Here is a 26,030-nt window from a genome sequence, read left to right as displayed (position 1 = left end):
TCAGTACAACGAATGGGTTGGGCTATCCCCTTACCATGACCCATGCCCTAACCCTAAGGTCCGTGATGACTGCAGCACAGTGAAGGACATAGCAATGTCCTCCACTATGGTGCGATAGTCACGAACCTTAGGGTTAGGGCATGGGTTAGAGTAAGGGGATAGCTTTACTAACTATCGTCTTACCCTAACCTATGCCCTAACCCTAAGGTCCGTGACTACTGCACCACAGTGGAGGACATAGCTTGTTTTTTATGTCCTCCACTGTGCTGTGGTGTTTTCGGTGAAGTGCACTTACGCAAAAGTTCACTTTCGTTAAAGTGAACTTTCGCAGAAGTGAGACTTCCTATTACAAGTTCGAAGTAGTGAACTTTCGTTCTTGTAATAGGAATCCATATATATATATATATATATATACATACATATATATATATATATATATATATATATATACATACATATTTGAATCTACAAAAAAGAACTAAAAAATTGTCTGGACTAGGACCTTGGGTTTCTCAAGGTGTGACACCACCCAAACCCAAAAATACACAATAAAGTAAGTATATATAAACACAAAGACACTGGGAGCCACACATGATGCAATACCTTTTGCTGGACCAACATAGGCTTTGCAATTAGTCAAGCATTTGGTCTAGCAGAAGCTGTTTGTCAGGAGTTGTACAATTCAGGGCTAGGAAATTATATTTTATTTTATTTACTTTATTTTTATTTTATTTTACATTTGTTGACCGGGATAGTCCCGACTGGATATATGTCCAGTTTCAGCAGAGGGCCGGGGAGAAAAGCTCCAAGGTAATAATACACGTTGAACATTTAGTAAATGCTAGTTTCAAGCAGATTACAGTCATAAGCAATACCAGCATTTAGCACATATAGTACTAACTTATTATAAAACAGTTTACAAAACTTTATTATTTTCAAAGTTATATATATGTTATACATGTTATATTATATGTTACATGTTATATTATATGATATATTATATGACACTAGTAAATCGGGCCATATATAAAGATAACCTAATCCCAGCTGTAGATGATACAGTTTATGAGATAATTGGAACAACTTTGTTTAGTAAGCTTGACTTCAGGTAAGGTTAACACCAAGATGGGCTGCACCCTGAGAGTAGGTTCGTAGCTACCTTCTCCTTAGTCACTAATATCAAATAAAAGAAAAATGATTACATTGTGTGACATTCTGAAGTGTGTATCTTCCACCATATCTGTTAGCAGGATGAAGCAAAGCATACAAAGGAAGAATCTATAAAGAGGTAGAAGGTGTCCGTAAGTTAGAGTGGAATGAAGTGAAAAGTCTAGTTTGTGGCCAATACCATTAATGATAAAGTTAAAAGAGAATTTAGTAAGAAAAAGAAAGAAAAATAAAAATGGCAAAGGTAAGCATGTAGTAGCTAGTGGAGAAATAGGAGAAAGACAAAATCAGGGATTGTGGGAATGCCAATAAGGTGAACGTAACTGGCTACAAGAAACTCCAGCACTAACAGAGAAAGGAGGGATAGCATGAAGCTATTACTGTATACTGAATAAGGTTGTTATATAGATCAGTCCATCCTTGATTGTTTTTATCTTGCTATAATAATACTTTAATAAGTCAGTGTATGACCATAACCATACATTCTGAAATGGTCAAAACATATGTGTTATAGAAAGTGATGTATGGTGAAATACTGATACAACATTATCACTAAATAAATAATCCTGCTAATACTGGGGAATCTTCCAGCATGTCTTTCAGCAGGAGATATAGGACATTCAAGGTAATGAAAAATTCAGTGATTACCTAATTGCTATTTGCCAGAACACAACATGACATGGCCATGAGAGATTGAGACAATAAGGTCTTATACTCCATAGAGACAATTATTATAAATTGGCAGGGGTATGTATATATATATATATATATATATATATATATATATATATATATATATATATATATATTCCTGGATGCAAAACCCTTGGTAATGAGATGTGCCACACAGAAGGACTTTCTGACCACAGTGGCAATGTGGTAGTCAAAGGAGAGGTTGCTGTTAACCTGTGTCCCCAGATCTCTTATAACACCTTCAATGTTCAGTGGGTTACCATCAATGTGGTAATTAGTGGGAACTGAGGTTATCCCAAAGGGAATGATGCATTTTTTGGGATTAAGCTTAAGGTCATGGTTTCGACACCAGTCGTTGGTCTCAGTGAGGCCTTTCTGTAGGATGTCTACATCACTTGGGGAGTTAATAATGGCTCCCTACTTGCAATCATCAGCAAACTTGGTCAGCCAGAGTCCCTCCGTGTTGGCCTGGACTTCTGAGAAGTAGATGCCAAACAGGAGAGGACCCAGGATCAATCCCTGTGGGACTCCACTCGTGACTGGTCGGCAGTCTGACTTGGAGTCGGCTACTTTCACACTGTGTGTTCTATCTGTGAGCCAATTTTCAACCTACCTAGTGATACAGGGGTTTATGCCTAGTTTGGTGACTCTATCAATAATTCCTGAGTGGGGAATGGTATCAAAGGCCTTGGCCAGATCAAGGTAGGCTGTATGAACTGCCTTGCCCTCATCCACAGCTCTGGTGACTGACTCAAAGAAGTCAACCAGGTTGAACAGGCATGATCTACCCTTCACAAAACCAAATTGCATGGGATACAGAGTTTGGAGATTCCCTATATCCCTGTTAATTAGGTCCATGATGATGTGCTCCATAGCCTTACATATCAGACTCGTCAGGCTAATGGAGCGATAATTCCCAGGGTCTGTAGTCGCTCCCCCTTTATGGAGAGGGATGATTGTAGCAGTGCACCATTCTGTAGGGACAAAGCCTGAGGTGAGGCTGTGATTGAACAGGGCACACAGGTGTGGTGCCAGTTCACTTTGTAGTTCATGTAGAACACAGCCATGGATATTGGTCGGGTCCCATGGAAGTTGTATTCTTGGCCTTGGACAAATCAGCTTTAACCTGTGCTGCAGTAATGCTGGGTGCCTGCCATTCTTCTGGTATTTGTGATTGGTCCTTTGGGGGGGGGGTGTAAAGTTGGCACTGAATCTGTCGGCCAGTATGTTGGCAATATCTATTAGCTCACTATAGGAGGTACCATTGTGCTGTAACTCAGAGCAAATCTGGGTATTGCCGTGGAGATTCTTAATATAACTGTAGAAGGCTTTGTGGTTGTTTTTAGTGTCTGCTGCAATTCTGCCTTCATAGCTAGCTTTAAAGGTTTTGATGGGGGATCTCAACGTTTTGTTGAGGCTAATAAGGGGGGGGGGGTCCAGTCTTGGGACTTCACACTTTTCTGCAACAGTTTTTTCCTTCTGTTGTAGAGTTTGTTAATGGCAGGGGACTGCCAGATTGGCTTCCTTTTTTTGGAGGAGAGCGTCTTGGTTCTGTTGGGTATGGCTAGTTCCATTCATTTATGTACATGTTCGTACAGTGCATTGGTGTATGATTTGGCAGTCATGCACCTATTTTCCATTTGCATGGGTGCCGTGAGTTAGCCACCTCTGTTTTTAGGAGTCCAAAGTCAGCTTTGGAGAAGTTTTTCATGGTGGTTACCTTTGCTGGTGCTGTGGGTGAGATATGGATTTCCATGGTAATTAGTTTGTAGTCAGATCTAACTAGGGAGGAACTGACTACTGGTGTTGAGCAACGGTTTCTCATGTTAGTAATAACCAGGTCAAGGATGTTGCTTCCTCTAGTGGGGGTAAGAATAAGCTGGTCCAGTGCATTAGAATTAATGAATTCCAGGAAGCGTTGGGCAAGTGTATTGGTACATGAGTAGTTTTCCCAGCTGATGGAGGGGTAGTTGAAGTCACCCAATATGAGAGTGTTGGGTTGGACCCTATTAGTTTCCAGGGTGCTTAGGAACATGGAATGAGAGTCTTGGGACATGGCTGGGGACCTATAGCAGGCTACAACCTGAATCGTCATCTTACACATTGTTAGTTGCAAACAGCAGTCCCAAGTGTTGAACCCATGACCCTGAACACTATAGTCAGAGGAATGTACCACTACACCATCTGAACTGTGCCATATCTGAGATTAGAACCCATGTCTAGCTAGTGATTTGTACTATTGTGTTACGCAGTTATCACACACACTACAGGGCTGAGAGAAAATGTGATTCCCCCAGATGTACCATATCATAGAGATTTCTTTTTCAAAAACCACATGGTTTGTCAGCCTAGCACTGCCCAAAATTAAAGTGTTCAAGTATAGATGTCAGAAGTATCCAAACTCTTTGAATGAATCAGCATTAATTTCTGCCTCGATAAACATAGCCAAGTACCATCTGTTCATGATGGATGAATATTCCAAATTCTCTATTGCAGACCCAGCAACAACTGTATCAGCAAATATAGTTAATTGAGTAATGGATATGATCTTTTCTATGTATGGAATGCAAAAGACAATGAAGTCGGATACTGGGCCACCATTTAGTAGCATGCAATTGAAGATCTTTTATCAAAATCCTGACACATAATGCAAAAGGGTGACTCCATTGCGACTTCAGGTGCCCAGGAGGATTGTAAGATCCATGGCTAATAGTCACAAGGCCATAACGATTATCAGAATGAATTACACTACATGGTGGCATCAGATCTTCAGAACAGTGAAATGTTAAAGGAGATCCACTGATCCTAGCACAGACAGAGGCCAGCTAGCCTCACATTCTGCTGTTACCTCAACAATAATGGCTATTATCTTCAGAAAATGCTGACATATCACACAAATAAGCCAGATATATCACACAGAGGAATTCTGAGCAAAGAATTAAATGAAGTTATTTGTAGACACCAAAAGGAGAACAAGAAAATGCATGCAACTTCCTGAAAGAAAAGGTTATTTCAGTCAAAGAGCTGCATATGAACAAATAAACCTCTTTGTAGAGTCCAGCTCTCTAGGACAGCAGCGGTTGTATGGTTACTGCTTCCAAGTGTACAGTGTCCTTAGTAGACATTGTTCCTTTTTGAAAGACTTAAATGACTTTGATCAAACTAGCATTCGGGCAGTGACCATCATATTGCAGCATAATTATGTCCATAAGAACTTGCACATACTCACAGGACACTTGTGCAGTTGAAACACATAACCAGAACTATTAAAGAACTGTATATCTTAATGATTGTTTATGTTCTACTGTGTCTTTTTTTTCTTACAGGTACCAGCATTTGAATATACTGCCTGGCTGCTAACAAATTTTGTTTTTACAAGCAAGACAAAATGACATTATTTTCTCTTTCTGTTCCCAGAAAACGTATCATTTATTTTATTCTGAGCAGGTAGGTGCTCTGTGCCATAAGGTCTATTTTTTAACTCCAGCCTGCATATCATGAATAAATCAAAGCACAAAAAGTAGCAAAATTAGTTAAAATATATAAGACAAACAAGAATTACTGTACCTTACAAGCAACAATATGAAATCACAGAAACACTGCTCGACTGCCATTCAGAGCAGGGGCTATCAAAAGCAAACCTAATATCCCTGAAAACGCTTGCACAAAATGTGCATGTGCTGACACTTCATTAAGTGACTCACACATGTAATGTGAGATCTTCAAAGTATGTTAAACAGGTAGACAGAAAGGCAATGGTAAAAGGGAACAAGGGGAAGAAGTAGTGAGATACAGTGGATATAAAACGTTTACACACCCCTGTTAAAATGCCAGGTTTTTGTGATATAAAAAAACAAGACCAAAATAAATCATTTCAAACCTTTTTCCACCTTTAATGTGACCTATAAGTTGTGCAATTCAATTGAAAAACAAACAAATCTGTTAGGGGAAAAATATAAGAAATAAAAAATGTATAATACACTGGTTGCGTAAGTGTGCACACCCTTAAATTAATACTTTGTTGTGCGTGCACACCCCTAGACTAATACTTTGTTGAAGCACCTTTTGATTTAATTACAGCATTCAGTCTTCTTGGGTACACACATGCCATCAAATTAAAGAGACTCTGATTAACCCCAAATAAGGTTCAGCTGTCCTAGTAGGATTTTCCTGACATTTACTCAGTTGCCTGCTACAGCAAAAGCCATCATTCACAGAGATTTTACAAAGCATCAAAGGGATCTCATTGTGGAATGGTATCAGTCAGGAGAAGGGTACAATACCATTTCCACAGCATTTGATATACCATGGAACACAGTGAGGGCAGTCATAAAAAAGTGGAGAAAATATGGGACAACAGTGACGTTGCAAAGTACTGGGCATCCCTCCAAAATTGATGAAAAGACAAGACAAAAACTGGTCAGGGAGGCTGCCAAGAGACCTATAGCAACACGGAAGGAGCTGCAGGAAGTTCTGGCAAGTATTGGTTGTATACTACATATGACAACAATTTCCCATATTTTCCATATGTCTAGAGTATAAGGTAGGGTTGCAAGACAGAACCTTTTCTTACACAGAAAGACATCCAGGCCCAGCTAAAATTTGCAGAGCAATACATCAAGTCTCCCAAAAGCATGTGGGAAAATGTGTTATGGTCTGATGAGACCAAGGCTGAATGTTTTGGTGGCAATTCCAAAAGGTAGGTTTGGCACAAAAACAACATTTCACATCACCAAAAGAACATCATCCCCACGGTGAAGCATGGTGGTGGCAGTATCATGCTTCGGGGTTGCTTTTCTTCATCTGGAACTGGGGCTTTAGTCAAGGTGGAGGGAATTATGAACAGTTCCAAATACCAATCACTTTTGGCCCAAAACTTTCAGGCATCTGCTAAAAAGCTGAAGATTAAGAGGAATGTCACCTTTCAACATAAGAATTATGCCAAGCATACATCCAAATCAACAAAAGAGTGGCTTCACCAGAAGAAAATTAAAGTTTTGGAATGGCCCAGCCAGTGCCCAGACCTAAATCCAATCGAAAATCTGTGGGGTGACCTGACGAGGGCTGTGCACAAGAGATGCCCTCACAATCTGACAGATATGGAGCACTTTTGCAAACAAGAGTGGGCAAATATTGCCAAGATAAGATGTGCAGTGCTGATAGACTCCTACCCAAGAAGATTGAATGCTGTAATTAAATCAAAATGTGCTTCAACAAAGTATTAGTTAAAGGGTGTGCACACTCAACAAAGTATTAGTTTAAGGATGTGCATACTTATGCAACCAGCATATTGCAAGTTTTTTTATTTTTTATATTTTTTCCCCAATAGATTTGTTTGTTTTTCAATTGAATTGTACAGGTTATAGGTCACATTGAAAGTGGGGAAAAGTTTTGAAATGATTTATTGTGGTCTCATTTTTTTATTTCACAAAAACCTGGCATTTTAACACAGGTGTGTACACTTTTTTATATCCACTGCATATTAGTATAGATTGCCGTTTAGTCTGAAGTGAAAAGGTATGAAGAACAGAAATTAATGTTTGGTTAAATCTAAATTTAGTGACAGTGGTGGTAAGTTATACATGGTAGTATTATTAAAAAGAAAGTATTGCGAATAGTGTTTACATGATACTGCATAAGTCCTTCTAGGTAGGCAACCGTGTAATGCCACTCCTAAGAGAAATGTAAAAAAATTAAATGATTGGAAAGCAAACAAAAAAACAAAAAAAACAAAATAAACTATTGTTCTATGTCTTTGGGAAATCAAGTTTGTTTTTTATTTTTCTTTCTGCTTGAAAAACTTGTACAGTGGTAGTTACTATGTATAATAGTTTCTGCTTATGTTATTTTAAAAAGAGTTGTGACATAATGGTAAAAAAAAAAATGCAGTCCAAAATTGTCAGGGTACTGTTTGGGCTTCCTTGTCTTTGAAGTGATTGTGGAAGAATAGAAGTTTAGCTAGTCCTGCACAGACTGCTGGCACAGCAAGAGTTTTATTTCTTCGGCACAGTTTTACCAGTCCAATACTGTCCCATAGAACTACAACATATAATTAAAATGTGAGTACCCTCTAGTGGTGCAGAATTAAAATACACAAAGGCTTGCATAACTCATGCTCCTTGTAAATCCATGGTTAATGGAGAAAGACCCTGAGGCTGAAATACTGGAGTGCTTTTAGCTTTTTACTAGAAGATATGTAATTGACTTCTGCGGTGGTGCAGTGGTCGCATTGTTGCCTCACAGCAAGAGGTTCTCCCGTTCGATTCTCGGCTTGTGTTGGGAGTGCCTTCTGTGTGGAGTATGTATGTCCTCCCTGCGGTCAAGTGGGCATTCGGAAGACATGCGTTGAATGGGCGTGCATTCGTTGAAGGTTGGGTGTCGGGATGGCAACTTGACACCATAAAAACTAACTGCCAATCATTAGTGGACCGGAGTTCCGCTGTGGCGACCCCTAACCGGGAAAAGCTGAAAGACAAACAACAACTAGAAGAGATGTACTTGCGTGATGAATGACTCTCCTGTGCCACTTATGTAGACTGGAATCTGTTCTAGACAAGTACTGATGCCACAGAAATAACCAATGTGCCAAAAAGGTGAATCATCCTATACTCTTAACATAACTGTGTGAAGGATTTCCAATGATTAATCACAGCTTGCTCAGTTTAAGTTTTTCTTATTTCTTCTTGCTGTAGTGGTCCAGGTAATGGCTGAAAATGGTCTTTTGAGTGACTGCACTTATGCTGTTAATAAAAAGACAATAAATAAAATAAAAATAAAATAAATCAAAACAAAACAAAACTGGGAGGCTGTTTAATTCTGAATAATTCCCAAGTCTCTATAGAGCATAAATCTGTTCCTGCTATAGAGTACGAGGTACAATCACTAAACAAATTTCTTGAGACATCAGGTATTTTTTCTACTGGTCCTGAGTCATACATAATAGCATAAGTAAGTCTGAAACACTGAGAAAAAGAAATAAGTAAAGTGACTGCATTTGTAGTCATTTCTTGAAAAATATAGGTATTGTACCTCAGAATGTAGAAAATTGTTTTATAGATTTGCAAATTTAAACATCAGATGACTTTTCTCCCTATCAGTCAGTTAAATGAGCACGTATAGTCTGTGTTAAGAAGCTAAAGTCAGCTTAAAGTGTAACTCAGATGTATAAAACAATGATAATGCAGCACAGTGTGGGCTGCAAAAAAATACGACTCAAGCCTAGGAATTAAGCTTAAAGCATAATGTGTAAAATATTAACTGTTTATATCTAACCTTTAAATTTCTGCATGAGGGATGTAACAGTGATTATACACCACATCTGACTGGGAAACAGAAATTAAAATTTGTAAAGGCTGCAACTTGTTAAATGCTGAATTATTTGTAGACTGTTTCTGTTTTGTGTAACAGTAGCAGTACATCAGCTGTTCTGTACTTTAAATTATACCCAGACTTTGTATTGACAGATAGCTGAACTTACCTTAGGTCATAACTTGGCATAAGAACATAGTCTGCATTCCTTTCAAAACAATGTGCATTGTATAGGTTACTTGTACTGGCACTACAGAGAGCAGCAAGCAGGCGATATCAGTCTGCAAAGCCTGCTAAGGTGGTAACTTCTAGATCAGCACAACTACAGTTATTAAGCTGATGATCGACTAGTAAAATAAGTTTCTAAGGATTTGTGTGAGATTGTTCTCCAAAGCCAATGCAAAGAGTGACAAAAACAAAGAGCTACTATTTATAAGGCAAATTTTGTGTGGCATGCAGAGAGCAAGTCTGCCCCAGCAATTATTGTGAACAGTTTCTTAAGTAATTTGGCTGTGCTGTACTACTACTGTATTTCCCTGAAAATAAGACCGGGTCTTATACTTTCTCCCCCAACGAAATACGCATTAGGGCTTATTATCAAGGGATGCCTTATGTACCCCCCCCCCCACTGAATAACAATCTACATTTATTAATTTATTCATGTACAAAAATCAACATTTATTCACGTACACAAATTGACATTTATTCATGTACACAAAGTGACATTAATTTGGTACTTTTTCATTATTGGGCAACAGTTCTAGGTAATACATTAACAGTTATGTGAGAATTCTACATAAATAGTGCAAAAAACATTTCAACTTCAGAATATCTACACCTTGGCATTCACAGTGCAATATTTCATGCTTAACAGAAAGTACAGAAAAATCTCAATACATGTATATTGGAGGAGGGGAATAAAACAGGTGAATAACTGCCACTTTTTGAGTGGTGATGCTTTCTTTATTCCTTACCCAAACCGTAAGAGAGGAATGATGGAAAGTCATAAAAATTAAATCTGGGAACTAGTGGCCTTACTTTGTAATTACCCCTTGATAATGAAACTTTACCCTTAATACAATAAAGTCAAAAAAACTGACAAACGTTTGTTGGCAGATGCAAGCAAAAGCAATCCATTCAGTTGCCCTGATAACAGAAAAGTTACTCAAATACAGTCCTGTCATCTTCTTCTGGAACATTGTCATAACTCTCCAACCCCTAAATTCTGGCCTGAATTTCTTGTGACTCCATTTCCTGTAGATCCATTGGCCCCAATCTGTCATGCCTAGCAAAATAACTCTCCTTAAATGAGCACTGCTTGTCCATGTAGCCTGCTCGTAGTGCATTGGCAACACAGCTGTCAGTGATTTTATCTCATGAATTCTTCACCCAAGTCACGACCTCTTGCAGGCTAGGCCTCACAAAGTTTCCACACTGATGTCTCTCCATTCTATTTTCAATGTAGTCATTGAATTCCATGTACAAATGGTCCTTGAATGGCTTGTTTATTGCAATATCAAGAGTCTGGAGATAGGCAGTCATTCCTGCGGGAATCATTATTTGATCGATTCTTCTCTGTGCAAGGAAGTTCTTCATGTCTTTAGTGCTGTGAGTGCTGGCTGAATCCCAGACTAGCAGACCTATTTCACCACCTTGCAAAACGAGTGGCAGCATTACATCGACCCACTTCCTTATAACTGCTTGTGTGCACCAGGCTTTTTCAGTTTCAAGAATGTAAGTGCCTGAAACAGATTCAATCTTATCTTTTTTGCCCTTACTAATGATAAGAGTCGGGGGTTTTCTTTCCATATAGATGAATTGCCAAAATACAGGTAACACATGCACTTTTGCAACCAGTGGAGGGAATGTAGATTGACGAGGCACCCCTCTGATCAATTGTTGTTTGAGATCCTTGGTCCATAAACACCACAGTTTCATCCATAGCAATCATGTTGGAGAGCTAGTATTTAGAAAAGTTGATGCCATCAACAAAGGACTTGAATGCAAGTGCACATTTAATAACTTCAATATCTTCCAGTTTGAACAGTGTTGTCAATCTTCTTAGAGACAGTTCATATCACTGAAGGAAGCCATTCCAGCCAATGTTGTGATGCTTTGAATTCTTCAGGGGATAACTGTGGTGCCAATGCAAGGGCAAATCCTTGAATATCAGCCCTGCGCACAACCAAAGCCTTTGCTCTCCTGTTAGCAATCCATTCACAGATGATGTCTTCCAGCTCAGGAAATAATGGTTGCCAACCTGATCCACACTTGCACTTCTTAGCATTTCCTTCGTCCACCTGTTGACTGAGGTTATCGTACTCTGCTCGCCATTTTTGGACCATTCGGAGATCCAACTTCTTCTCTTTGCAGAAAGCTGTCAGATTCTTTCCCTGGGAGTCCTCCATGATTCCTTTCTTGTACTTGAAGGAATAGCTCTTTCTTTTTGCACTCATCTTGTCTGGGTGGAGGGTTAACTGAAGATGTACGAGACAGGAGTGGCAACAAAAATGGCGATAGTTAAGAAGACACAACCACATCCGTTTGTTATCAAGTGTCCACGTTTTACGTGCGTCGTCTGTACTTTGACCAATCAAAGTACACTTGCCAGTGTTTATGGGCCAAGGATCTCAAACATCAAGTGTGAGCAGGGGCGGCTCGTGCTATTGGACTGCAAGACTGCAGCCCTCCCACTGTAAAACAAGAAAAATTAAACAAAATATAAAATAAAATAACAAAAAGAAAATAATAAAAGCAGTTGCAAGTCCCAGAACATCACACATGTGCGGCATTTCCTGATATTCGGACTGTTGGTGAACAAGTCTGGAGCATGCACACAGAATCCAGTCTTTCTCCACCAGCAGTCCAGATTACAAAGACAACATGCACATCTACATTTTCCCAGCATTCTATGCAGTCAGAACTGCATATCCTGGAAGGGGATCAGACTGCAACATCCACAGGCAGGGTGGTCTCTTGGGACAGATAGGACAAGCCTCAGGTACTCTCGTGGGAAGGGCTTGCCTACTGCATGGATTTAACAGCTCAGCAATGATGGTGCAGGAATGGATTGAACAGCTTGGTAGGCTTTGCATGCAGGAATGGATTGAACAGCTCAGCAGACTGTGTGTGTATGTGTGTGTGAAATGCCCCAGTTGCTACATGGTGGTGGGTAGAGAATAAGGCTTGAACCCTGTACCTTGGGCCCAAATGCAAGAGCCTAAATTCCGTACCCACAACCATTTGTAAAAAAAATACAGATTTTTGCCTCATATTTGTTCTGTTCCTCATAAAATCTGTGGTTTCTGTATTTTTGTTTCTCAACACAGCCAGTTATACAGTGGTGCAGTGGTAGCATTGTTGCATAACAGCTAGAGGTTGTCTGGTTTGATTCTTGGCTGGGGTGCCTTCTATATGGAGTCTGCATGTCTTCCCTGTGTTTGTGTGGGTTTGCTCTGGTGTTCTCTCATCTTACAAAGACATGTGTCTGGAGTGTTTCTTCCTCTGCCAAAAATTGGCTTTTGTTTCAAATCAGACTTTCCTGGTTAACAAATGTTAAATAAATAAAAATGACAAGCACTGGAATTTCAGACTTCATATTCTTCAGAAAGTACATGGTAGCACAAAACCTATTATTATAGCAAGTTTATACGTTTATAAGATGGATATTTGAAATTTGTCCCTATTTTGGGACTGTATTCCCCCATTATTGGCTTTGGCCAGCTTTTTTTGTGCCAAGGTTGAGAGCTATGGTGATAACTGAACTCACTGAATATGTTTGGGGGCTGTATTCCCGCATTACTGGCTTTGTCTATGTGTTTTTGCTAAGAGGTTGAGAGCTATGGTGAGAACTGAATTCACTGAATATGTTTGGGGACTGTATTCTCCCATTATTGGCTTTGTCCAGGTGTTTTGTTCTAAGATGTTGACAGATATGATGAGAACTGAATTCACTGAATGTAGCCATTTAAGTTTCAGTCTTCCTTTTTCATAAAATAGATGACTGATTTGGCATAGTGGTATGTTGCTCTGACTGTTTTGCACAGGGTCCTGGGTTCAATACTTGATAGTGAAATGTATAGCACAGCATTTTATTCTAGCAACTTTCCAACATTATACAAGTAATGTTTAAAATGTGTCCCTGTTTTATGGTGTTTTGCCCCCCCCCTAAATTTTGGCTTTTTCCAGATTTCTTGTTTTGCAAAGTTCAGAGATACAGCTGAGTGTCAAATACATTTTATAAGAAGCTGAGAGCTGCAGGGGGAACACAAGTTTAGTGATGCTTATGCTGAATCTGCTTGCATTGTTAATAGCACAACAGGTAGTCTACTTGCTTTTGATGCAGAAGGCTGTGAGTTCTACTACCACAGTAGGTAGATGCATTGCTGATACTGTACTGTATTGTAAAGGGGGTGGATGCTGCAGTCTTTTTTGGTGAAGATACCTAGTAACTCTGAATCTGTTATCAGTTTGCCATCCATTCCCTACTGCAATATTACTAGCTTATCGTTTTTTAATGAAACATAGGCAATTTATTCCTCAAGGGCAACAGACACTTTATTTGCAGATGAAACAATGAAATATAAAGTTGTTTGCTAGCAGCAACCTCTTCATTAGTTACATATTTCTTTAATGTGGAATTATTTAGATGACTTTTACTTCTTCAGAGATTGTGCATATTTACTGATACTGGTGGACTGTAGAAGTTTGAGTAGACTTTTATGATAGAAATGTTCTGAATCGGGCAGTTTTGTCATTATTGATGTATGCATTTTGATTCATTGTTTACTGGAAAAATGTTCAAAACAAATTTAAAATGCCCTCTACAACTGTACTATATTGTACAAGGAATATAATTTAATAAAATCAGAAAGGTGTATCAAAGACCACATGTATGTTTCATGTGCAAGGGGCCTATGCTTTGAAAACATTCCAAAGTTAATCTTTATCTGTCACTGGCAAAATGTATTTTCTTTGAATGTGGGTTTCAGTGCTGTTCCAATGAATGTGAGTTTCAAGGACAGAGAAGTTTTAATGCTGAGTCTGTTTTCATTGTGAGATTGCATTGCTTTGTTTAGCAGATGTCTTAGTGTTTGTGCTGTAAAATGCAAAATAAAACTTTCAAATGAAGTCCAAATCATCGTAGAAGTAAAGCAGTATGCACATTAGTGTTTATGGTAAATGGGTGAAATAGCCAAGTAATGGTTCATTAGAAAAGCTGAAGGGGGGAGGCTCCATTCGACCATGATTTTGTGAGGGGGAAGGGCGACAAACTCAAAGACAGCCCCGGCTGAACTATACCTCTCAACTGTCCAGATTTTCACAGAATTAATAGATTTTTGCTTCTTATTTTTGGTTTGTTCCTCATACAATTTGTGGTTTTCTGGCAAATCATTTAGGAATTAAGTCAATAAATAATGACAGACACTGAGTTTCAGACTTCATAACCTTCATAAAAATGCATGCTAAAGCAAGACATGTTATTCTATCAACTATCTCAGTTTATACAACAATTTTTTGTACTGTTTATAAGTATATTTGGCCTTGTCCAGATTTCCTGCATTAACAGGTTGAGAGGTACGTGCAAATAAATTGCTTTAAAGAATTAGGCATATCCAAACCTCTCAACTGTCCCCGATTTTGGCTCAAAATGTTGCTCTTCCCCCTAATAATCCCACCGCAAAATGGCAATTTTGGAAGAAAACGTGGAGGGTTTACAATTAAGAAATAACTGTAATAATCAGAGTTATAGATTACTTTTATTTCAGAAATGCATGTAGATTCTTTTATTTTGTCAGCTGCTCAAGTTAGCAGTAGTAATATTAAAAAAGTGTCCCTTCTTTGACAGATTCCCAGCTGTATTGTGTGGCTATTTTATATTTTTGCATCACATTTTTGGTCCATTTTTCATAAAATTGTGCTTTTTTGGCAAATTAGTAGCAAATCATTAAAGACTGAAGTTAGAAAATAATGACAGACATTTGTGTTTCAGATTTCATACCCTTCAGAAATTCATACTAATGCAAGTCCTATTACTCTATTACCTTTCTAGGTTTATAAGAACAATATTAAGTGTCCTTATTTTTTGGGCCTTGTCCAACTTCTATGTATGGCTTTGTCCAGATTTCTTGCTCTGAGGTTGAGAGGTATGACAAATGTGTCAGGGCCATCACAGTCAGCCAGAGATATTTCAAATTGTGACATACTTGTTGCACCCCACTGCCCCATGTAGTGTGACTCTGGATGTGTCCAAGCAAGGCAAGAACAGTTATGCAGTGTAAATGTGCAGATTATTCCCCCATCCAAGGTAGACACAAGTACTACTTTTATTCTGTCCTTGATTTTGCAGAATGTTCTGGTTTGTCATCATTTTTATACTGTTGATTTATGCTTATTTTTACTCAGAAAGTGCCTGTTGCTCTATGTTTAAGTAGCAATGCTTTAATGACCATCAGGTAAGATTGTCTGAGATTGTAAGATGCAAGTAAACTTTAATAAGCATACTGTTAAAGAATTGACAACAGTGAAAGCCTATGTTGTTGCCATGTAGAGAATACTTGCATAACTAGGTAATGTACAAGCCTTAGGTATTGAAATGCATATGACAGTATTTGTAATAAAGGACAGGATTACATTATTTTAAAAATCTCATTACATTTGTTGGAGACTTACAGTCATCTTTGCAGGCTTTACCTGTAAACCAAACATAATGCCAAACTATCATGTGTGGTCCATTACCTGTACAGTAATCCTTTAAGCAATGTATCTTGAGTTTGTTTGTTTGCTTTTCATTTTTTACTTTGATCATGTTTTCCCCATGAAACAAGTAGATAGTTGTTGTCAGGCAGCAGGTCTTTTTTGGATAAGAAACATTTTTACAAGTGGGGTATCACAGATATTGCTACTTTCAGCATGTTACTTGGTACTTTTATAAAGCTGAATATAAATTATAATTAGAACTGCAGTGCAAGGAGAAGTGGTTTGAGTTGAGTGCTGCTTGTTTTTCTTGTACTTGATTTTGACTGGAATTCCAGTAATATATTTAAAAAATAATTTATTTTTTCATGCCTCACAGCCTTTTTGTTTCCATCTAGATATTAAGTAAGCTGTCATGCAGCTAATGCATTGAAATAGTCTTCTACACTTCACATTGTCTTGATTGGACTCTTATAATGACGGTTTGGCACCCAGGGCAGCATATTTAATTAAAGTTCCAGTTTTTGTGGTTTTGAGCATAGCTCCTCCCCTTTCTAACCAACCACACCCTTTCCCATTGGCCCCACCCATTTGGCTGTCTCCTGCAGCCCCCCCTTTGATTTGAACTCACCAGCCGCCACTGAGTGTGAGTGAGGATTAGGGTTACAGGAAGAATCATGGAGGATTCCCAGGGAAAGAATTTTATGACTTTCTGCAAAGAGAAGAAGTTGGTTGTCCGAATGGTCTGAAAATGGCGAGCAGAGTACGATAACCTCAGTCAAAAGGTGTCAATAATATTATTACTTCATAATTCAACATGTCCATCATGTGTTGCTGACAATCTTAACACAGGCTTATTTTTGGGGTAGGGCTTATATCATGACCACCTTGGAAAACCATGCTAGGCCTTATTCTCTGGTTAGATCGCATTTATAGGTATGTCTTGCAATTTGGAATCCTTAAGTTTTGTGTCCAACATTTTTATAAATGCATATCTGATTCTCTCAAGTGAAGATTATTAATATTGCCTTTTAAAGAGATGCATATCCAGTTGCAGTCTAAATAAATTCAGGCTATTTTTTTTTCTTAATTTGAATAGTCAAGCTACTAGACAGTATATTGTACTGTATATGTTTTTCAGCCAACATCTTGGCTAAAAGAGCCAGTGGACTGGAGAAATACACAAAAAAGAAACAAATAAATAGAAGAGAAAAAAATCTAATGAAATTTTGTGTACAAAAAGATGGGGGGGGGGGTCCCAAGCAAACCCAAATAGAAGACCCTGCACTTTCTCAAATGCACATCTATGTCAGTTAGCTGAAAACTCATATTTTAAACTCTTGAGTACATGTACTTGCTGTTCATGTAAGTGGAAGAAAGGGGTGGATTTGGCAGGGCTGGGTATGGGAGCCATGGTTAAGGTCTTTACCTCATACACACAAGGTATCAGGTTGGATTCTATGCATAGGTTATTGGCTATGCTTAAAATGGTCCTTTATGGCAGTTAGCATAGTAGTCGCCTACAAATCTATAACCTGCAGCCTGTATAACAGACTGAAACAACATTTAAACTACATATTCTGTAATGAACAGAAAAAACACATTGAAATGCAACAGTCTGTAATAGCAATTTTAGAGTACACCTAGGGGCTTAAGCACATTTAAAAGTCTTGCTAGGCCATTTAATTTAGATGAAGAGACAGGCAATCGTTTTGCTAATGGGTATTTGGTAACTGAACATCAATGTGCATATACTTGTCTTGAAACTGTGTTAGTACAGGACAGTTTCAAGCAAAGCAAATGTGAATATCTAATTAACAATATAACATGCTGCTTAAAGAACTGGTATCTAGCGGAAATGTAAAGCAACTAATATAAACTATCAATGAAAACAAATTCAAGTAAAAGAACTTATTCAATGTAAAAAAATACCTGCAAAGAAAAATCAAGATTACCATCAAGGCTGCCAGTGATAGATGTGATGTACAAAGTCAGAGCTGCTGACACCAGCACCACCATTCTGTGGATAGCAATTATGCGGGAACCGCAAGTAGCCTGGTGTATGCAATAAATGCTACAGTAGGGAATATCAGAAACGGTATTCATAGTGGACAGTTGGCATGCTGTGATATTTCATCAGCATCTAATTTTCACCCAAACTGGAAGCAAAAGTAATACTAAAATGGCAAGAGCTATGGAGGATACAAACCAGCTTTCTAAAGGTAGAGTGATTGAGGGCGTGTTTGTAAATAGTGTGTCTTCCCATTGTTAACTTTTTTGGGGATTGCAGAAACATTATGAATATCTCTGATTTAACCTTAGTGAAGTTGAAATGGATGTTCTTAAATGAGGCTTACAGTTTGTTCTCATGTCATTGCCTACACTTCATGAAATGAAAATAGACTTATTTAAATGTTTTGTAAGCTGCTACTAACTGACTTTTGGAGTCATCAAAGTGATTATGATTATTGTTTTTATCCTAGTGTTGCTTTGTTTAATAGTGATTTATCTTCTAATGCTGGTGACAATTTTTTCTTTCCTTAGTGATTGGAACATTTAAGAAGTAATAGAAGAATAATTCAACATGAAGCCCTGTAACCAGCAGCATCAAAAAAAAAGTAATGACCCAGAAAACAATGCTAATCATGGAGTTCACCAAACACATTTGAAACTTTAATCATGCAAGTTAGGGCTTTTGTCCCACAATAAAGGACATTATCAGATGTAATGACCAAAGCAAACAGCTTCATTTCAATATTGTAATCATTACATGATTTAATAATCAACTGTCCAAAGTCATACTGCACATTTTAAAATATGTTAAAAGGTTCATTGGAATATATATATAAATTATAATAAAAACATAATATTAATACAATAACTGTGAATACAATACATTAAAAATATAATGTTTATAAGTCCTGTTTGTTTGTTTTAACCTAGCAGCTCTCATTTTGACACAGTACTAATACTGATGAAATCATTTAAGACTTGTGGCATTTATGCATTCATTTTCAGTTACCAGAACAATTCATGGTACTCCATCTCGGTCTCCCAAATCCACCGTCTGGGATCCATGTTAATTTTTTCTAATACAGAGAAAAAACAAGTTTATTAAAATTAGTTCATACCCGGGAATCTTTTCACAAAGCTTTTTTACTATCTCCTTTACAGATTCTGTAAATATGTTTATATATTTTTTTTTTGTCTGAGACTTCTTTCAGTTTTTCCTTTATAAAATACATCACATGTCTTATAATAAGCCAAACTATTGCCAGAATTCCACAATTAAAATGTGTACATTTAATTAACCATCTTGCACTATATGGGACTTCCCCATAATGATCAATATTAATGTACTCTGAATAATTACAACTACCACATTTCCTACTAGTGATGTGGGCATGCTTCTTATCTGCTCCTTCGGTAATGGGCTTCTCAAACCTGTTCTTTAAGTAATTAGATCTTTTATCAATAAATCTGGGTGAGTCACCCAATATCATATTTAAATTGCCAAAATACAAAACAACATTTCATTGCTTTAAGATAGTGTTCTTGCACTATTTTGTATCATTATTAAATGTCAGAACCATCACTTTTTCAAACTCATTAATATTGTTTTGTGCCTTTGATAAACAACCATTATCAGCATTTTTTAGTATTGGTTTAAATCTATATTCCCCCCATTTAGTCAGTTCCTGTCTAATTTTATTTAAAGGGTCTTAGATATATCCTCTATCCTAAAACATATTGATTAACTATTTAATTTCACCCAGCAACATACTATCTTAATAATTCAGTCTGGAGACTTGCACCATTTGCCCTTTCACCAGACTTGTTTCTGTTTATGGGGAATTACAGCTTTCGCAATGTAAATAGGAATTGGAGAACCTCTTCTTCCTACAAATATTTGATGAAAATAGGTTGTTATTGTAATCTTTAAAAATAGTGATATCCATGTAATTAATTGTATTATATGAAACAATTATAAGTAAACTTTAAAAAAGATGTAGTTTTGTTTCAAAAATTAAAAAAAATCAGTAAGTGAATCTTCAGTACTGTCTACATTAAAAAATGTTGTCCAAAAAAATCTAAAGTATGCTGTCCAAAAAGATTTGTAAGGGGTGGTAAACACAAGACATTTCTCCCATTAACACTGCAGCAGGTTAACATATATGGGGGCACAAGCTGTCCGCATAGCAACTCCCCTTGTCCGGTGTAACATCCATCTTCCAAGTATATTTACTTGTTCTTTAAGATCAAGTCCATTGCTTGTTCAATGACCAAAATGCACTCAGTACTCAACTCATCATACTCAGTCTGGGCTTCCCTGAACCCAGAGAGACCAACTGTATGAGGAATAAATAAAAGTAAGTATTTTACATCTAATGACATAAGGCCAGTCTCAGACAAAACCTTTGCATTGTTCACCGAACTCAAAAAGTGTCAGGAATCCTTCAATATGCAAAAGTATTTAACTATAAGGCTTGTTAGTGTATTAGCAACCAACATATCTAATGGCTCAGTTTTTGAGCTTCTGTTGCCACTATGGTGTTAGGGAGAGGAGGGTCATTAGGTTGTTTGTTCACGTTTGGTATCATAAAGGCTGTGAGAATAATTGGCTTCTAACTCCTAGAAAATGAAATAAAGCCAGATCTAGCCATTCTTCTAACACTAAATTATCCAGCCATAAGTCAATGCTCCTGCATGTTATAGGTTCATAGGTTCATAGGGGAGTACTAGGCTAATGGCCCTGGAGCCAACACAAGCTTAGTCCAAGAACATACCCAGTTGTCCTGATGCCGGACATTAGTTCCCTGTACCCCTATCAAGAAAGGCTGTTGAAATGATCCCCAGGGTGAATTTCCTGTTACCCATCCACTCATCGAGATTTTTCTTGAAGATGGTCAGTGAGGTTCTCTGCTTGACATGAATGGGGAGTTTATTCCAGAGTATGGGTAGTCTCTGGTTAGGAACCTGTCCCTCCAGCAGGTTCTGTTTATTGTGGTGATGAGGTTGAGGTCCTTGGACCATGTGGTATGGAGGGACTGAGTCTTTTTCAGATGAAACATGTCTATTAACACTGGGTCTGACATGGCTTTGTATGCCAAGTAGAGATCACCTCTAAGTAGGCAATATGAGATGGAGTATAGCTGTAGTTTTTTTAGTCTGTCTGTATAGGGCATGTGCTTGAGTCCTAGGATCCTCTTTGTGAGGAATTTCTGTGGCCTCTCCAGTTGTTGCAGATGTCTAGTGAGGTACATGCCAAATGGAGCATTGTACTCTGTAATGGATCTAATGAGGGATGAGTAGAGAGGGATTATGACCTCTTTCTTCCTGGATGAGAAACCCTTTGTAATGAGGTATGCCACATAGAAGGACTTTCTAACTACAGTGGCCACATGGTTGTCAAATGAGAGGTTGCTATCCACTTGTGTCCCTAGATCTCTTATCAAACCTTGGGAGTTGAGAGGGCTACTGTCGATATGGTACTTCATGGACACAGAGTTTTTCCTGAAGGGGATGATGATGCACTTTTTGGCATTGAGCTTAAGACCATGGTTCTGACACCAGTCATTTGTGTCTGTGAGGCCTTTTTGTAAGATGTCATCGTCAGCTTGAGAGTCAGTAATGGCTCCCAGTTTGCAGTCATCTGCGAACTTGGTCAACCAGAGTCCTTTGGTGTTGGCCTGAACTTCAGAGAAGTATATACTAAACAGGAAAGGGCCCAGGACTGATCCTTGTGAGTCGCCACTTGTGATTGCCCAGTAGCTGGATTTAAAGTCCACTACTTTCATCATGTGGGTTCAGTCCATGAGCCAGTTGGCAACCTATCTTATGATGTAGGGGTTGATGCCTAGGTTGGTGAGTATGTCATTGATCTCTGAGTAGGGGGTAGTGTCAAAGGCCTTGGCCAGATCGAGGTAGGCTGTATGGACTGCCTTGCCTTCATCAACTGCTCTGGGGATGGATTCAAAGAAATCTATCAGGTTGAGCAGACATGATCTGCCCTTAACAAACCCAAACTGTGAGGGATCCAGAGTTTGAAGATTCCCAATATCCCTGTTTATGAGGTCCATAATGATACATGCCATGGCCTAACAGAACAGGCGTGTCAGACTGATGGGGTGGTAGTTTCCTGTATCAGTAGTCACCCTCTCCCTTTGTGGAGAGGAATGACTGTAGGGGTGCACCATCTGGTGGGAACAAAGCCTGAAGTAAGGCTGTGCTTGAACAGGGCACTCAGGTGGGGTGCTAGTTCCCTTTGTAATTTGTGTAGCATGCAGCCAGGTATATTATCTGGTCCCATGGAGACTGCGTTTTTGGCTTTGGATAGTGCGGCTTCTAAGTGAGAAGCTGTGATATTAGGGATTTGACATTCCTTGGGTATTGGGATGGGCCCTTTTGGAGGTGTGGGGGGGTAAAGTTTGCACTAAACCTGTCTGCCAAGATTTTGGCAATATCTGTTGGTTTAGTATAAGTGGTGCCATTGTGCAGTAGCTCCAAGCACCCCTGCATATTGTTATGCAGGTTCTTGACATAACTGAAGAATGCCTTGTGGTTAACTTTAGCATCTGTTGCAATTTTGTTTTCATAACTAGCTTTGGAGGCTTTGATTAAGGATCTCAGTTTTTTGCTGAGACTTACAAGGGAATTCTTCCAGTCTTGGGACTTTGCCCTTTTCTGCAACAGTTATTTTCTTCTGTTGTAGAGTTTGTTAATGGCAGGGGACCATCAGACTGGCTTCATTTTTTGGAGGACATGATTGTGGTTCTCTTAGGTATCCATGTACTTGTGTAAATGCTCATATAGCATCTTATTGTATGATTCAGCGGCCATAAGTTCTTTCCCTGTTCACGTGGGCAATGTGAAGTTTGACACTTCTGTCTTTAGAAGCACAAAATTGGCTTTGGAGAAGCTTTTCAATGTGGCTTCCCTCATGGGGGGGGGTGGGATTTGGATATTGACTGTGATTAACTTATGGGCAGATCTGACCAGAGAGGAGTTGACCACTGGTGTAGAGCAGCAGTCCACCATGTTTGTGATGACCAGATTGAGCATGTTTCTCCCTCAGGTGGGGGTGAGAATGAGGTGGTCCAAGGCGTTGGAGTTAATGAATTTCAGAAATCATTGGGCAAATGAGTTGGAGCAGAAGTAATTTTCCCAGCTAATGGAGGGGTAGTTAAAGTCTCCCAGTATAAGGGTATTGGGCTGAACCTTAATGCTTTCCAGAGTGTTCAGAAATGCAGAGTGTGAGTCTTGGGACATTGTGGGGGATCTATAGCAGGCTACAACCTGGATTGCCATTTTATCCAGTGTTAGTTGTACCTGTAGTATCTCTGATACATTATGTTGGGCAACCAGTCTGGAGGTGTGCAAATCCTTTATGAAGATGGATATGACACCTCCTTTGGGGCTTTAGTCCACACCTTTTTTGGGGCTTTGGTCCAAGTTTGGGGGTCGAAAGGTGTGATATGCTGTGTACCCTGGTAGCACTGGGGTGCTGTCTGGAGCCTTGAGCCAAGGTCTCTGTGACTGCACAGAGGTTGATGTTCTTCAGTTTTAGGAGTGGCTTGAGTGAGTGCATTTTGAAATTTAGGCTTCTAGAGTTGAGTATAATTATCCTCAGGTTGCGTTTTTTTGTAGTTGTTATGGTGGTAATGTTGTCTTCAGGGCATTGCCTAAAAAAGGCACTATAGGGGTGGCAAGAGCATTTGCCAGTATCCAGAATCCCAGGGGTGACAGATGCAGGCCATCTCTGGCAAAGCTTCGAGGTCTGTCGATCATGTCATCCCAGGCAGACAGATACTGGATCCCCTTTGAATGACACCAGAAACTTGGCCAATTGTTGAAGTCAATCATTTTCTGCTTGTACTGTGGTATCATTCTAGGTGACGGTAGTATGCTACTCAGGGCTAGGGTCATATCTGCCTGGGCTACAAGATCCGAGTGTTCCTCCATGTCTGTTTTCATGTAGTCCAGGGAGGTCACTCACCAACATGGACAATGATCGAGACATACTTGTACTTGCTGTGGAGAGACCCAAGTGCATGTGTTATGTGGTGGATCCTGGCACCTGACAGGCAGCTGACCGTAACCTTTTCCTTATTTAACCTAGTGAGTGGGACATCAGTGTGCCTTACTATAGAGTCACCAATGATTAGTGTATTGGGTAGACTGTTTTGCTGTAGGGGATTAGGTTGAGTGGCACACTGTTTATGTGGGCTATGTGTCATGGGGGTTCTGTTTGGGTGAGATGGTTGCTTACATTTTTGCCTTGGAGGTCTTTGCTGTTTGGGCAGATTTTACTGAGAACCTCTGCGAAAGTGGGAGTATGTTTTGTATTACTATGTGAGAGGTGTGGTGGTGTGTGATCCAGTGAGCTATGTGTTCTATGAGGTGTGGAATGTGTGTTGACCTTCTCCTGTTTACTGGCTAGCCCAGTCTTGGTTTGAGAGTGCATGGCTTCCAGTTTGGCTATGTACGTGCATCTCTCACAAGTGGATGCGTTAGTAGGTAGGACCAGAGGGTTGTCTGTGTACATGAGGCAATTGCTACATTGCCTCAGGATGCCCAGGTCCACCAGGTTAATAGCAGAAAGTGTAGTGAACTGACCTTTAGACATGCATGGATAGGTGCTTAGTATTTAAGTACTCTAGCTGGTATGCAAGTACTGTAGTACTATAGCTATTATGCAAGTATTGTAGCTGTTATGCTTCTTTATAAGTACTAAAGCTGTTTTGTTAGTGCTATTAGCAGTTTGTGTGACTACAATGATAGCTGCAACAGGTTGCAGCCCAAAATGGCCAATAAAAAATTATTCTTGAGCTGGAAACCACTCCTCTAGTGATAGACAGGCTGCTCAGAGCTTACCACTCCCATTGATAAGCAGAGAGACTTCCTTCTATCTCTGCAAGTTCTGGACAACTCAGAACACCAAATACAGTCTTATGCTTAGTCAAACACTCTGCTTATGCTATGCTGATGAGGTCATAACAAGGTCGAAATATGCATATCCATAGCTAGTGGGGTTTGGTTTTATTGGCCTGAAATTGTCCATTAAAACGACTTCAAATGTAAAAGTCATTGGCAATCAGAATCACCATATAGCTGAAACACCTGATGTTCATAAGGGTCATTTTCATATATCTCATGTGCCTCTGTTACAGGAGGTTTGGGAGGTAACTCATTGGAAGTTCTAGCTTGGCTGGAGTTTTCATTTAGTTTTTTTTTATTGCTTTGTCAGTGTGACCTTCTAACTCTTTGTTTTAATTTGAAATCAGCAAATCTGAGATCCAGACTAATCTAGTTTGAGAAAAAGCAGAAAAACAAGCAAGTAGATAGGATTATTTTTTGTTTGTTTTTAGTCACAAAAACAGGAATGCGGTATAAAAATACACTTATACTAATGTCATTAATTTGAAACACAGTTACATGTGTCACAGGCACTCAGAATTCCAAACAATGTATCGGTGTAGTCTAAAGTATATATACCAACTACCCCATAACCATTATAGATTTTATTAATCTAAGAGCTATATCCACTCTTAAATCTCTCAACAGTACATTTTCATTTTGTGTTAAATTAAAATATTTTTGACAATATTTACAACTGTAAGCTTCTCTGATATCCATTTCACATATATATTTTTTTAATAAATGCAAACCATGATGAAACAGAGGATTAAAAGTGTTCTTTCTCCTAGGTAATGTCCCCCTGGTTATAGCTGAAATGTTATCTTTTTACATCAGACATACATTTAGTTTATGAAGAAACACTTTAAAATCAATTAACATTTTAGGTAAGTTCATCATTATACATAGAATAGAAGTAAAACAACATTCAAATAACCTGTGATGAACATCAGTAACAACCTTGTCAATATACTTGAAAATGTTAAAGTTATTTTTGTTCATAATACTAACAGTACCTGAATCACAATATTCTGAAATTATCTTCATTGCTACCCCAGTCAGTGGTGTCAGATACTATTAATATGATGGAGAAAAAAACACATAAAGGCAGCAAATGCCAAGAGGAATGAATCAGTTACAGCCTAGATGAAAGAGATTGGTTGAAGACAAAAAGATTTAATAATAATTGAATTTAAGCAGAAAGTTTAAGCATGTTAAGTGTGGTGCACAAACAATAATATATGTCTGTG

This window comes from Protopterus annectens, chromosome 12.part0 (assembly GCF_019279795.1).
Source record: "Protopterus annectens isolate FY-2018-M chromosome 12.part0, PAN1.0, whole genome shotgun sequence".
Classification (NCBI taxonomy): domain Eukaryota; kingdom Metazoa; phylum Chordata; order Ceratodontiformes; family Protopteridae; genus Protopterus; species Protopterus annectens.
Note: the sequence above shows the minus strand (reverse complement) of the source record.